This window comes from Drosophila obscura, unplaced genomic scaffold (genome assembly GCF_018151105.1).
Source record: "Drosophila obscura isolate BZ-5 IFL unplaced genomic scaffold, ASM1815110v1 contig_4, whole genome shotgun sequence".
Taxonomy (NCBI): Eukaryota; Metazoa; Arthropoda; class Insecta; order Diptera; family Drosophilidae; genus Drosophila; species Drosophila obscura.
Window position 1 is genome coordinate 6,723,575 of NW_024542828.1, and position 16,627 is coordinate 6,740,201.

The 16,627-nt window shown below is 40.7% G+C and overlaps 1 long non-coding RNA gene across 1 annotated transcript in view; it reads right to left on the reverse strand.

Moving 5' to 3' along the window:
* LOC121403803 overlaps nt 1–16,627 on the reverse strand; it is a 56,281-nt gene that overhangs the window by 30,768 nt on the left and 8,886 nt on the right. The window contains exon 2 of the long non-coding RNA XR_005968201.1: nt 11,333–11,374. This is a non-coding gene — a long non-coding RNA (uncharacterized LOC121403803). The remainder of the gene's footprint in view (nt 1–11,332; nt 11,375–16,627) is intronic.

The window sequence follows — 16,627 nt, forward strand, 5'->3', positions numbered from 1 at the left end:
CCCATTTTAGTTTCCACACATATTAACCTGTGAGCGCACTCTATGGACATGCCTTACCTTATAATATTTTAATTTTATTTGGAGGAATATGTAGCCTGGAGCCGCATAACAGCAGGGTATAATCACTAACTTTAGTTGAACTTTTCTACACATGGCATGCTTTTCCAAGAGTAATAAAAGAGTAAACAACTTTTAAAACAATTTACGCAGCTTAGTTTTCAAATCAAAACCATTAACATTTACAACTTTTACACCACACCAGCAACTGAATGCAACTTTCAATTGATTAGCCAATTGGCCTGGCCGTTACTCTCTGTTCATAAACTGTTTTCGCACTTGATTGGCTTTACCAATTGAATAACCAAATCGTTAGACTCCACTTCAAGTACAAAAAAAAGTTTAAAGTATACAAAACAAAAATAGACGAATAGCAGAACTTAATGCATTCTGTCCGCTATGGTTCTGGTTCTCTCTCTCTCTATGCTCTACCTCTGCTCTACCTCCTGGTCTTGCCCTTCCTCCCTCATTCATTTAGTTGGTCATTTTGCAGCTCAGCACGAGAGCTGCTTAAATGATATTCCTCCCCCCTCTTCGCTTCTCTCTCTCTCTCTCATTCTCTATAGCCATTGCACTATGGGAAATTTGACCCCTTTTTCTGGCCAAAACCCATTTTCTGAAAGTCGGAATATTAAAACAAATTTTACTGCAACGCAATCACAATACTTCAATCTTTAGTGTTGCATCACAGAAATCTTGTTAGAGGGCGCCACATCGAAGGAATCAGCTGATAAACACAGCTGTTTCATTTGCAAAGCACATGCTTCTGCAATATTAGGTTTTTTTTGCTAACTTTAAGTGGCCAAAAAACAAAAACCAAACAATACTACTCAAATTTTTGAAATGAATTCCAATCAGTGTGGTTTTTATTATGTGTTTGTGATTTTCTCATGTAGAAAAAAATCGTGTTGTCCCCTTAATAGAGCCAAAATGTAAGTAGCCTTGTAAATGCATATTTTTGATAAAGTCTAATCTTGCAAAAGGGATTTAAAGTGAGTCCAAAAGAGTCCATCAACAAGATGTATTTTATGTTGTAGAGTATTAAATTCTTGTTCAAATGAATGTAATTAAAAATAACACTTTTTACGATTTTGCGAGAAATTTCAATTTTTAGGACATAACCTCAATTTGGCAAACTCAGATTTTTGTTGTCAAGTGTGGGGAATCAAGGGGAAAAGTCGCAAAGGAGGATGCTGTGTTGATAAGAAAGAGGTTCTTTAGCGAAAAGATGAAGTCCAAGGCCTATTTTGGGAACACCTTTCGTTTAAAGTTGATCAACCGAAAGTTGGAGGATTTGGCAGTACCAACGATAGTAACACTGCTCAGCGAGCATTTTCCGATCCTCATGCTTTTTCCAACACCACTGGTATCGATGAGCAGCTAATTGCAAATTTACATACGATTTTGATATGCCTTTCATGCCAGCTGCCAATTTCTGTTCCAAAATTTCAAGCTTTTTGTTATCGTACTGCCGAGAAATTCATTGATAAATACCCTTGGCTGCCAATGACCACAAGTGTTCATACAATTTTAATTCAAGCAAGGGATATCATTGAAAATTCTGTGCTTCCTATTGGATATTTCGGAGAAGAAGGAGCTGAATCTCGAAATAAATTTAAAAAATCTGTTCGTCTGCATCATGCCAGAAAATGGCATGCAAGGATTGAAATCCTAACAGACGTGTTTCTGCAAGCTATAGATCCTTCTGATCCGATAATTTCTTCAGTGAATTTGGATAGACGTATTCAGCGAGAGAGGAGAATGTGTCTTCCATTAGAAGTTTTAAACCTATTAGAATGCTCATCAAATCCGGATGATACGGATCGTGAGGATGAAAGCCCTTTCAATGAATTAGACTTAGAACATCAATACAATATTGAATTGAAAAACGAAGAGCAGGTCTTTTTCTAAGGGGTGTGTAAGGAAAATATATTTCTTACAGAACATTATTAATTGTCTTTCATTACAGGGCTACAAGATGAATGCGCTTTATATTACTTTCTTCCTTAAAACATTTCCCCTTGTTAAAGGCATGCCACGCCCACTATTGTCCAATAATTATAACCTAATGCTGTCACAAAAATGGTTTTTACTTGTTAAAGTAGTACTCTAAAAAAATGAGAAAATTTAAATGAGTTTAAAAAAAAGGGGGCGGTGCCACGCCCTCTATTTTTCTATTTTCAATAGATGTTGGTTCATTTAACCCGATGCAAAAAACAGAAGCGAAATATCTTGCTCCGTTCTTGAGTTATTAATTTTGGCCAGAAAAAGTGGTCAAATTTCCCATAGTGCATTGTTGTTTCTAGAGCTACTGTTGAGCGGCGAAAGAGGGAGAGGAGACAGCAAGAGAGAGAGAGAGAACGAGAAAAGTGCAAAAATATTTTTCCTTCTTCATGGTCTGTCAATTAACACGCCTTTTGCATTTATTCAATATAAATCGAGTGCCAGAAAGTGAGCATATAGACAGAGAGAGAGCGAGAGAGGTAGAGAACGAAAAAGGGGAACAAAAATGGAATAACGAAAGAGCGGTGGCGGTGGGGGTGGGGGTGGTAGTGGGGTAGGGTAGGCAGGCGTTAAGAGGGCGTGCGGCCATGCTTCACCTGTAAATAAAATTAGTTTTAAAGAATGACCAAAGCATCTCTCGATGCACTCCTCTGGAAGTTCTGCTGTAACGGACAGGCTGAAGCAGTGGCAAAAAAAAAAGCTGCTGTTAAATTATACGTTTTTTATCGGTGGGTTTTGGGATAATTAAAATAATAAAATGGCTAGCATATAATGCAATGATTTGTGGGGAAACATCAACTAGAAATATTACCCAACTGCAATGTATTTTACCGATTCAAAACCCAATTAAATCAATCCAATCTTTCAGTAAAAAAAATAACATTCATGTATTAAAAAAAGTCCTGATATTTATTTTATTTATTATTTATTTATTTTATTTTTTTATTTATTTTTATTTTATTTTTATTTTATTATTTTATTTTTGTCCTCAAATTTTTCCTCATGTTTGCTGGCCTCAAAAACTATTCATTATTTTTGTGTTAAGACACATGGAAATGAAATGAAATTTCCATAGATTTCCGTCGGTGAAAAACGAAGCGTGTAACATCAGATCAAGGCAGAGACTGCCGCAAAGCCATAGACTGAAAGCTGAGACTGAAACTGAGGCAAAGGCAAAAGGCAGGGCCTGAAGCAAAGCCCAGTGCCAGAGCCAGACACTAAAGAAAATTCTTTGCCTGAAGCAAATGCTAAGCCTTAAGTATAGGTATTTGCCCCGAAGCAAAGGACTTCGACACACAGCCCCCAGCACTCTCTCCCTCCCTCTCTCAGGACCTGCTCGTACAGTACAGTTCATTACACATTGGCGCAATCCTTAAAAAACACTCGTCCAGAACACATGGAAGCAATTTTCATAAAAGTAAACGAAATGCAAAAAGGAAACGAAACGAAAGGTGCAGACACACAACCCCCCCCCCTACCCACTTACCCGCTATCCAGCTGGTCACAAGCTCAAATGCAGAGATCTTTGTATTTAAACGGATTGCATGCGAGACAGAGACAGAGACAGATATACAGAGGCTTACACACAGTGCCTGCAAAGAGTATGTTCCCAGGCGAAATTGCTTGGCACACACAGAATGGCACGTAACCATCGTCATCGTCGTCGTCGTCGTCTCCATCTGTGTCCGTGTCTGCGCCTCCGTCTGTCTCTGTCTCTGCCACTGTGTGTGTGTGTGTGTGTGAAATTGTTATAGAGTTGCATATAAAAATCGACTCTGCAGCAGGTACAATTCGCCGGGCACTCTACTATTCTCCAACTCGCTCTCTCTCACTCGCCCAATTTGAGTGAGAAAAGAAGGCAAGGCTGGTGAAGGCTTAAACAAGCTGCCGGCTATTAGCACTGTGACTACACTGAGCGAAAAGCTTCAACAGAAAGTGAAGGAAAACTAAAACAGGGAAGAAAATTCTATGGCAGAGTAGAGCGTAAAATATCTATCATAATTCCTAATAATGATATAAATATCATAAAAAAAACAACTGAGTGGTGGAGTATCTGCATTTCCGCGACACATGTGCGTCGTCCAAAAACATTCCTGCTGATTTATAAATAAAGAATAAATAATAAAATAAATAAAATAATAAAAAATTATAAATAATTCAAATGGAATACAATTTGGCAGATCGGTAGATAAAAGCTTTCTACATTATTTTTCCAAATTTCAGCAAAATTTCTTTAAAATTGTAGCTACCATAGAATTTTGCTTGTAAAATACTTATAAATATATAACCCCTAAAAGACTCCCAAAAAGCTTCTTTTTGTGATTCAAAAAACACATATCTACAATTTTTGCGTGATACCCATGATTTCCCTCTGTGCATGCCAACATTGGAGAAGGCTCTCCAGAGCCCAGGGACTAGAGGCACTAGGCACATCACACGATTTCCTTTCAACAAAACGCAAAGGGAAAACGAAATGCGAAAATGTGAAATACGAAATATAATACACGTGCAACGGTTCAAACGTTCTAGTAGCGGCAGCAGCAGCGGCAGCAGCGGCAGGAGGAACGTATCCACATATTCAGTGCTACTACGGAGCACAGAGACAGAGAGGAGAGACTACTACTCTAGATTTCGTGACTCGTTGCTGAAGACTTCAATTTGTAGCACACTTTACTATATAGTACATACACATACATACATATATCTCTATCTCTATGTGTGTGTGCCACGTGCAATCAGCGGGCTCTGTGGCACACAAGGAGTTGGTTTCGACTTGGAGTGTTGTGCAGCAGCAGCAGCAGCAGCAGCAAGCGACGACGACTGAGGCAATCCTGGATGACGATGCCGCTGACAGGACAGGCGTCCTGCCTGCCTGCCTGCCTGCAGCCGGGAGCGAACAACAAATTGGGTCAAAGTTCAACTGTGATACAAAAAAAAAAAAAGAAGGTGCAGAGCAAAATCAACATGAAAATGCCACCAGAAGGAATTGCAGGAAGAAACTTGCCGCTTTCTGGATGAATGAACGAGCCAAACCACCAGACCAGACCAGACCAGCCCTGTCCCAGCCCAGCACTGCTTACGTTTCCAGGAGCCAAGGAGCCGAACCAGACCCAACCCGTTGCAAGCCTTTTTTTTATTGCAAACGAAACTTAAACATTTCCATTTTAATTGACAGCCTGTCGATGCTGGCTTCGAAAATACACCCAAAAAACCCAGTTGGGCGGGGGAAACGAGCTCTCTTGAGTTTGTTGTGACTCGCCTGCACAGACATCTTCGACTTTTGGCTTCAAATTATGGCAACGAAAAAAAATACCGCCCTCTCCCAAGTAGGGTTTAAGACCAGACGCGTGTAAGTGGAGCAGCAGCAGCAGCCGTAGGAGGAGCAGCAGCAGCCGTAGGAGGAGCAGCAGCAGCCGTAGGAGGAGCAGCAGCAGCCGTAGGAGGAGCAGCAGCAGGAGTTCTGGGCATGGATTGAAGAGCGCCATGCAAATGCGATTGGTAAAGCGTATAAAAGGATATGGATCTCAAGAGAGCAATCAATGGACAACTTTAAGATACCAAAAACTTTACCAGTGTAGAAGATTTTCACAGTAAAATTGGTAATGAAGGAAAATCAAGGCATTTAATCAATTTTAAATCATGGAAAATTCGTATTCCCGGCTTATGCCCGTGTTAACTATACTCTGGATATCAGGATAGCAGGATTTGTGGTTTGCTGCAGAGCAAATTCGATTGCCCAAACAGGAATAATCCATTTAAGCTATATAAGCTCAAAGAACTCCACAACTTTCCCTCAAATATGAACCATTTAATGCCACTCTAGACAGTTTCAGATTCAGATTCGTTAGCCAGCCGCTATATACTTGTACTCGACTCGACACTCGTTTGTATAGCCACAGCATTATGTTCCCATCTTATCAGGCCATACACTTGGGGATTATCTTTAGCTGCCTTTAAGTCCCGTTCCCCCCTTCGTCCCCCCCTGGGCTATAACCATAACAATCTATTGGCATTGACAGGCGGTCCGGCGCCTGCAGCACTTTGCCAACAAAAACTTTTGACTATTCTATTAGATTCACTTTGGTTGCAGTGGAACAGTGGCAGTGGCAGTGTGCAGCAGCCCACAAATCCCTTTCCCTCTCTCTCCCTCTCTCTCTCTTTCTCTCTCTTCGTTGCCAGTGCTAGTGAAATTTTAGAGCCCATTTTTGTGTTGTGTGCGACAAAATTGGCTTAGGAAATAGAACCTCCCCGCTGATGCCACAACAACAACAAAAAACGGGTGGGAGGAAGGGAGGTGGGTAGGTAGGCTTTGGGTATGGCAAATGCAACTCTGTGTGTGGCACTATGGCGGATTTCATTAAACATTTAAACAACATATGCTAAATTTTCCAACGTGTATACAGGAACAGAAACAACAAAAAATACAAATAAATAAAAGAGGCAGAGCTGGCAGAAGTGGCAGTGGCAGTGGCCAAAGCAAAATGACCAAATGTAAAACTGACATTGTTTTCCCAGAGCCGTGCGCCTCCCCTTGCCTTCCTGTTTGGGGTCTCTTTGGCTGTGGCGTTGTAATAAAATTAGTTTGGTAGCTGTGCCCCGTGCACCGTGCCCGTGTACCGTTTTTTGTGTTGATTTTTGTTTTGTTTTGTGGCCTTTTGTCAGCTGCAATTTTTCGCCAGGAGCGCCTTGCTGTTGCTGCTGCTGCATAAATGTAGCTGGCAGCACCAAAGGACGATTTACGATGAGGCTACACACAAAATTTACAGCACAAGCAGCAGCAGCCAGAGGAACCAAAGAGGCATCTGGGGAGCAATAGAGCAGAGGAACCAAAGAGGCATCCATCTGAGGAGCAAAAGTGTAGCCAAAGAGGTAGCTGGGGAGCAGAAGGAACAAGCATTTTAGGTGCAGCAACAAGCGAAAGAGTTTTGTGGAGAAGGCAAATTGATTTCGGTGGTCGCTAATTGCAAATTCAATTTACTAAAAACCAAACGGACAATGGACAAAGGACAAAGTAAGCTCTTAGTCACCTCTCTGGCTCTGGCTCTGGTCTCTGGCTGACAAAAACTGTAATTAGTTTGGCCATCCCCCTTCCCATCGGAAATGAAATCCAGTAGAAGATGCTGCCACGTTCCACTTGGGCAGACTCAAAAAACATACAAAATTAATCAAACTGAAAGGTGGGTGGCAAATGGCAAGTGCACTGGGCGTGTGGGGAAGGGGGGAAGTGAATTCACATGGCGAGAGAGTGCTGCCGTGAAAATCAAAGATAAATTGAATTGAACTGCAAGCGAGAGCATTTTGCAATTGCAATGCAATAAAAACAAAATGCTAGAGGAATGAAAACGTAAAGGATGTTCGCAAAAAAGGTGCCAGAAGATTGGGGAATCCATCAATGGTTGGAGCAGAGATGTTGCTGCTCGGGAAAAAGGAAGGGGGTAAAAGCAGGTGCAGCAGGAGCAGCTGTAGCACACGCTGCTGATGCGCGGATACTTCATTCATACAGTGCGTTTCAATAGTGCAGTGCAACAGGGCATCAGTGGAGTTAATTGAATTAAAAATCTCAATTCAACTCAAACAAAAAATAAAAAGGAGTTGAGGATTTTTTGTTTAATTGAAATCAGCTTTCGTACTGCTATTGATAATTATCGACATTTGTCAGTTATTTGGCTGAAAAGAGTCCCATCCCAATCGGTATCAACGTTGTGCGTCATCGAAAACGATATCGATTTATCAATAGTGATTGAATTATTTATTTATTCAGTTTAACTTTGGTGTCAGTTTATTTTCCGTTATCGATCATTTCAACATTATCGATAAATTTATCGATCATCAAATATACCAATGAGCTTATAGATAAATATTTATGTTCGTAAACAATGCAATCAATATCGATATCAATAATTTATCGATAAATATATTGATTGCATTATATCGAATTATAATCTTGGGAGAGTTTCTTTTAAGTAAGGCCTAAGGGATTATTTCTTTTAGTTTATGGGAAATTGCATTATTCCCATATATTTACATTACTGCAACGCACTGTCCCGTGCAGGGGGTGCCAGTCAATTGCCAAAAATGTTCCACACCGCACCTTAATCAATACTGCGAAAAACTAAAGTTTAAACATTTTCCCCTCTCTCTATTTTCTTGCAGACTTTAATTGGGCGAATACAAAAAATTGGGAAGGAAGCTCCGTGAAATTTATATGAAAATTTCCGATTGGCAAAAGGTGAGTGTGTGTGCTCGATAAACGATAGTCAAACCGAGTATTAGAGAGTCAATCAATTGATTGCTTAGCTATCAAAATGATAAATACTAAATTATGTTTCAGGCGTCGGCCAGCAAATGCAATCAATTAATTGAGGCCCCATTTGGCGGCAAAAACAATTGGTTATTCATTTGCATTGAATGTAATTAAATGGCTGGCGCTTTGGCTCTTTGGCTCTTTGGCTTTGTGCTTTAACTCCTTTGATGGCTTAATCTCGTATGCAAATGTGGCTGAGAGAGAAAGGAAATCATAAATCATATTGATAATTATAGAAAATAGATTTATGTAAAGTTGGTTGACCGCACAGGCACCGACAGTTGCTTTAATTATGAAGATTCTATAAAAATCCAAACCCAAATCCATTATAAAAGACTTTTACCGTTTTATCCTCTCTATCCTATCCTCTCTCTTCCTGCATCAGCTCTGGGGGTTTGATCTTACACTGATTGGGCGCCCCGTTTGAACAGCCTGAGCACTTGGCCATGTCTTCCAAAAAAAAAAAAAAAACCCCAGAAATCTAAATTCCCCCAAACCAACTTGGAGAGCGAGCTGCTTCCCTGCGGCGTAAATGCCACAAATTGTTGAACAATTGGCTCAGGCCGAAAAACATACACACACACAAGACAGGCCATGGACTGGACCCCCTGCAGCCGTTGGTACAGTTTTTCTCAACAGCTTTTCCCGTTGCCGCTATTTGTGGCCTTTAACTCTTGATCGGAGTTTCCACATTTCAGAACGCACTTTTCTAATTGAAAATGTTCTTCTCTGGCAAGCAGTCAACCGGCAGGCAGGCAGCAGGCGGCAGGCGGCAGGTCGGGCATTAATGAGTCAGAAAAGTGTCGGCCGGCAAAAAGGCTTTGACACAAACATCACAAAAAACCCCCAACACAGACACAGTTTTTGTTTGTTGCTACTGAAAAGGTGGTGGTGGTGCGGTGTGGTGCGGTGCCTCTACAGTGAGCGCCTTTTAATGAACTTTTGCTGCCTGAAAATATATGTACGAGCATGATGTATATTTTATATACAGACACAGGTACAGGTACAGGTATATGGTATAATTATTTGTCACACCTGAGTTGGCGAGAGACACACACAGAGTGAGTGAATGAGTGAGTGAGAGAGGCAGACAGTCAGTGGATACAACAAACGCGCGGCGTCTCACCTGGCTGAGCATTTGCAAACGCAACCAAGCAACAAAGCAGCCAGCCAGCCAGCCAGCCAGCCAGCCAGCTAAGCTACCAAAGCAGCCAAGCAGCCACCACTTTACCATATGCCATACATATATATGCATGAATGTACAAACTACCAACCATCTACCACCATTTACCAACTGACATATCTGTCTCTTCTATATGCAATATATAGCATTTCCATTCCCCTGTTTTATGTGCTTCTTGGCACTGCAATTGTAACATTTTTTGAGGCTTTAAGACTCAGTGTTTGGTTTTATATTTTTTTTTGGGTGTTTTTTTGTACGATATTTCCCTTATTTCTCTGGCATGACGTAAGTGAGAGTCTCAGTCTTTGACCATTTGGTCATGGGGGGTTTTACTTGATTGACGGTCTGTTTACACCCCCATCCATAAGCCGTGCAACCCCCCCTGTACAGTATCTCTGTCAAGAAAAAACAAAAAGGGTTCACCCAGTGGCCTTTAAAACTTCTGTTGCGTGTGTGTGTGTGTGTTTTTTAGCCTTGAAATGTCAGTCAGTCTATATATATATGGGTTATGCATATATCAGACGCAGAGAACAAGGGTTTGAATTTGCTTTTGGTTGATTTTATAGTTCACGTTAAGTGGGATCTTTAAAGATCACTTGGTGGGAAGTTTGGTAAAAAAAAAAACGTCTCTTTAGGGGAAAATTGTGTAAATAAATTCTTTGAATGTTGAAATAATTGAGATAAATATTAAAACAATTTAAACATTTATTTTGATGGGTAGTCTTTGTGTTGTATTTGAAGTAAAAAATACTTTTTTTTTTTTTTTAAATAATATTAAATATGATTTTAAGTGTTAACTCGATCCTTGCTTCACATTTAACAGTCGGACAGACGACACACCCTTCTCTCTGGTCTTCTCACCTGTCTCATTAAAGTTTATATTTTTATTTATTTATTTTTTGTTGTCGTTTCCCCATTTAAATTTCTTGCTTCCTTTTTGGGTTGGGTTAAACAGTTTTTGTTGTATCTCGTATCTTTCTCTTCCTCAATTGTTCTCAATCATTGATTGTTGTTTTTATCAGTTATCGTTGCTGTAGCTGCTGCTGCTGCTGTTGTTGCCTTTTTTAACGCTGTTGTAATTCCGTTGATTGCTTTTGCTTCTGCTGCTGTCTCTCTGCCCGTTGTTTGTTGTTGAGTAAATCACAATAAAGCTATTAAGAACGGAAACGGAAGCATTCGCCGCTGCGCACGCATTGAAGCATGGCCGACAACATTTGTCTCCCCCAGCTGTGCGACCTGCCGCCATACCCTCCCACAGATCTCCCACTCGTCCACGTACTGCACGCCCTGCCCCTCTACCCAACCGAAACTATTCAAATTATTGCTCTTATGGCTCTGTGCTGCAGGGTTTGGCAGCAGCTTTAAGGCAGACAGACAGACGGACAGACAGACAGACGCATTGCATAACTCTCAATTGTTTGGGTTTTGACACAAACTTTTGTCTGTCTTTCGTTGAATGGAAATCCCATCTAACATCAGTCAATCAGCAGCCGGAAAGGGTGAAACTCTATGGAAATCTATTGCTTGTAGTTTCTACTTCAATTAAATGGTCAAAAAAAGTGCATTGCATGAGGCATTCTTTCCATTTCCAAATAAAGAGAAATATTTCGAATTGGTAGAAAATACTGAATAAAAGTTGCACTAGTACAAGTCTTGCTGTCTTTATACAAATTTTTTCCATGATTTATAGTTATAAAAATTGAACAAATTCTACTTTTATCTGTTGATATAAAAGTAAGAAATATAATAAAGTTTTACCAGAATAAAAAGCCGATTTTACTTACCATTGAACATGCATTTAATATGCGATCCTTTTTTGATTTATTCTGTAAAAATATAATGGATATTCACATGTCAGACATAATCAGAAATCAGAATTAAATAAATAATTTTCAACATTTCCCAAAGGAAAACCACATTTTGTCAGCATTAAACCGCTTTTATTATGAAAAATATATAATATAATATAATATAATATAATATAATATAATATAATATAATATAATATAATATAATATAATATAATATATACATATATAATAAATAATATAGAAATGATTTCTCAAATGTTTCCGCTAGTAAAAAAATTCCAACCGTTATTATATATCCTATATATTGTTTTCCCACCAGTTTCACCTCTTAAAAAACGATTAACTTCAAATGAATATGACCATATGACCCCACACTAATATAATTTCGCTGAGAAATTAGCTTAGGAAAAACTCTTTGCCTCTCCATTCCCTGCTGTAAAAGGGAGGCACAGCTAAAGTTAGAGAACCGCTAGCCAGACGACGACGGAGACTACGAAAACTTCCATCAACTTGCGCATGCGGCTAATAATTTCTTAATCTGACATGCATTATGCATTTCTATGATTGTTTATTGCATTATGTGTCCGACATGGCCCCGTCGCTTGTGGTGGTCATTGCCATTGTCCGAGTCTGCGACTCTGTGACTCCGACTCTGCAACTCTGCAACTTCGTTCCATAGAGTAAAAAGACAACGAAAAAGACAACAACAACAACAACAAAAAAGAGGAAAAGTGGCAAACTCATGGCAAGTAAGTGCCCCGCAATGACTCGACTGACTGGTAGGAATTTTCAGTGTCTACACTGGAAAGAAAATATTCAAAATGATCTTTGAAGCAGCGCAGAGAATTCATTAGAGTTTTATGCATGCAAAAGTCAAGGAAATTGCTTATAGAGAACCTAAAAAAAAGAGTATTTCAATAGTTTTATATTAAGATGTAAATTTAGGTATAAATTCGATCGATTACCCCGTACTCTGGCTTTACTTTTCATCTGCCCTACCTTCAGATCTCTACTTTCATAATGCTATGTTAATAGATTAATTACTTCCATTTCAAGCCTAAAATGAGGGTATTACAAATGCTTTTCCATTCTCTATTTTCTATAAAAATTTCTTTTAAGATTAAAAATATTATTTCCATTAATTAATATAATATAATACTTAATAATTATAATAATTCTTTTATGATTAAAAATATTATTTCCATTTAAATGTTTCCTATTTCAAATACAAATATTCATCATAATTTGAAGAGCGCAAAACATATTTCTTGTTCAACCTTTTCCCCTTAGTGTAAGTACTGTCTGTGGGTCTATGTCGCTGTGTTCCTATGTACCCCACAGACCAGACCTGACCAGACCAGACCAGACCATTGTCATTGTCTTCTGGCAATTGCATTTGCAGTGCAGAGTACTTAGACTGGACACTGACTCGCATTTTGGACTGGTTTCCCCGAATACGAATATCCCAACGTGGAGTGCATTCACCTTGCTCGAAATGCATAAAAAGTAACCCCCGAAAAAGAAACAAAAAACCAAACGAGAAAACCATGAAAAATATGAGTATGTACATATGTACATAAAGCATATGCCCCGAAAATAAAAACACACACACACCTGAATTCGTGGCATGTGTTTCCTTAACTCAGAGTCCAAGTCGAAGGCAGCCTGCACCTGTCTTGTGTTTTTGGTGCGAGCCATCGGCCAGAGACCAGGACCAGGACCGGCTGTTGGCCTACCGACGACTGTCTGCCTTCTACCTGATATCTAAAGTACTTCGCCATAGGTTATGCCAATGTCTATGATGTGTTTGAACAGCCCAGAATAATATACTCAAAAAAAAGTACTTGTAACTCAAACTGTTTGGTTTCCCATAAGACAGCAAGAGGAAAATTCAATCTTTGGTATATTGTTTTCCATGCATAAACAAGATTAAAGGACTAACCCTTGATAAGTTGCTTTTGGGGCGGGGAAAAAAAAAACAACCAACAATAAATAACACAAAAACTTATGACTAACAATCACGTCAGGAGACGTCGAGCGACAATTTTCAATTTGTGTACGCAAATCGCTTAGGAAATCGTGGCCTGACATGAAACCTCAGCGCTCAGCATTAAACAAAAAAAAAAAAGAACTAACCAAAAGGGGGGTAAAATAAACTAACCAAACGGGGGAAGAAATAAACTGTAACTATAGCTAAAAACAGCAGCTACATACATACATACATAAGTAACTCCTGCAACATTGTGTATAAGGTGGAATCTTGTGTATGCAAAGTTAATTCTACTTTGGTGAGTTATGAATAAATAAATATTGTAAATGGTTTATCGTGACTGCCTGTCGTTGTACTTGCCATCCCCTCTATCCCCTCTATGAGCCACACACATGCAATATGCCTCTCTTCAAGGATAAATGATATATGGTGGGCAGGCAGGGGCAGGTGCAGGGCGGTACACAAACTAGGCACAGAAGGTGGGAGGGTTTTTTTTTTGTCATGACATGCAAATTGCATTTTGTCATTATTCCACCGACTTGGCTTGGCTTGTTTGATCAATTTTTATGACAAATTATCGGATGGCTAAAACACAAAAAAAATAACCTTTTTTTGTAATATATACCTACAATATATTAAGAATTCGTAGCAGGGGAAAAGTAGCTGCAATTACAGTTACAGTTTTCTTTTAGTTTGAGGTTAGTTTTCCCATGGGTTCGGTTACAACTGTTACCCCCCCGTACCCTGTACTGTTTGAAGGGTAGAAATGTGTGATTTAACGTTTACGAATCGCTTATAAACGTCTATGAATTATTGATGAATGTTTTTAGTGTAAGGGGTAGGGGTAGGGGTAAAATGGGTCTAAAATAGTTCACATTTCGGAAGAGTTACTGTTTTGTGATGGGTCCATTATATTGATTATACCGCTCTGAAGAGCTTTTTATTGTATTCCAGCTATCGGATAGGATATTCGGTCATGCATGTAGAATTAAGTGGCCTTTCATTTCCCTCCTGTGCCACCGCCACTCTCCCTCTCTCTGTCTCTCTCTCGTTTAATAGCTAATGAACTCTGGCGCGGAAAACCTTAGACCCCACTCTGCGCTCTTCCCTTCTTCCGCAGTCCCCTTACTCAGCTTGCTTTCCAAAAAACTACGCTGTTCCCCATCGCTGCACCGTTCTAATACACATCTATGTATCCTCTGGTGCTGCTCTCCTCTATCCACTTCATCTGCTCTATCCCTGCTCCTACTCCATCTGATCCCATTTACCGTTGTTACGCTGCGTCTGCATCTATCCCAAATCCTCTTTTTACACTTTAAACTCCTCTCTCTCCCTCTCTTTTTTCTCTTTCTTTCCACACCCCTTCTATCAGTGTACCCACCTCCCGCCCACACACATGCCATGAAAAAAAGTGCAAGTTTCAAACTTCCACACCGCCGGTAAAAAAAAAGGAGAAGAAAACGCTGGGAAAAAGAAGGAGAAGAAGCGAAGGAGAAACAGCGGTAAAAAAACCCGAAACTCTCGCAGTAACATAGGCCATCAGAGGGGGGGGGGGCAGTAAGATAGCGGGGAGGAGCTAGTAAAAAATGTATGAAGAGAGGGGAACATGTGTGGGAGGGGGGCACGGTGGCACAGCGTCCACCGAATGAAGTTTTAAGTGTTGTTCATGGCTTGTGGTCCATGGCAATTTTCGTGCCACAGTCGGTGTCTATGGGGACACTCCTAGGTCTCTCTGCCCCCACTCCATAATGGGTCGCTGCGGAACCAGTCCCCAATAGATTTCGATCCACTCCCCCTCACCACCACTCCCCCATCATGCACTCTTTCTCAGGTCACTCTCTTTAATAGGCTTCGATTCAGTCAAAGTCCACTGCACCAACTTCATGGAATCCACAGATCGCATTGCAGTTGCCTTTCTTCCCATCCCATCCCCCTCTCACACTCTCCACAGATCGCACTGTCTCCTTCCTACTCCACAGCTCCTCAGCTTCCAATCAAAGTCCACTTCTCACACGCTCCACAGATCCCGCGTTCCAGTTTGCCACATTCCTAGTGCAAGAGCTACAGAGCAGCATAGAGCGGGTGGGGGGGGGGGGCCTATTAAAGTTAGTTAGTGACAGAGTTGCATAACACCCCCACACCCCTTTACAGTTCAAGTAGTTTTCTAAATATGGCAAATGATTTGTTAGCCATTTCTATGACATCCCCAACCGTTCCGTTCCGTTCCGACCCCGTTACACTTTTCCTTTTTGATTGGAAAAATAGCTGACGCACCACACACCACCTGAAAGTTGGAGCGATGGGTAGGCGGAGGGGGGTACGTACCGCACCGCACCGCACGTGATTTATTGTTAGTGTGCCCATTTTTCTTGTTTCCCGTTTTTTCCATTTCTGTTTTTGGAGTGCGTCTCAGTCTCAGGACATTTTCGCTTTCATGTTTTTACAAGTACCTCAAACGGTACACTCCACCACTTGAAAAAAAAGGGTACCCAAAAATAGCACAAAGCTACGGCTACGGCAACGCTACTGTCATTTCTCTTAGAGTTAGATAGCATCCACACATTGGTGGAGTCTCTCTCTCTGTCTCTCTCTCTTAGCATCCACACGCCGGCGGCGGCTCTCTTTTGGCATGGCGAACTGCGAAAGCAAAACAAATGTGAGAAAAATGCCGAATGGAAACCGTTTTTACCGCTACACTTCGGCTCAAAGAGCACCGAAGTTGGCCGAAAACACACGAGAGCCAAAAAAGAGGCACGAACATGTGGTTCGTGCTCTTTCGGTTTTTTGGTTCGGGCAGCAAATGTTGCTCGTAAAAACGTTTGCAGGGTGAATTGGGAGAACAAGGTGTAGCCTTAGCAACATTGTCCGTTGCCTGCCCAGTGACGTCGCGCGCTCTTTTTCTCTCCCAAAACTCATACTTGGTGCGCAAAATTGAGCAGTATTTTCAAAATAACAATACAAGGTATGTTAACGCAACAGCAGGTGAGGTGCGGCTCGCACCAATCAGTTGCAACATTACTGGCTGTTTTTCCTCTATTTGCCTACCTTCTGGCAACATGCTCTTGCAACATTCGACGCTAGCAGCGACGCCGGCAGCGACGTCGGCTTGGACGGTGGGAAAAATGTACTGGCTGGGTACTATGGAAATGCGAGGCACTGTCGATTTTGTTGCCTCAATCTTTTTCGGGCCGCGGACAAGGAAACGCAGTTGGCGCTCTCTCTCGTCTATCGTGCGGAACAAAAAACTACAGCAAAAAACCAACAAAAATAATAAATAT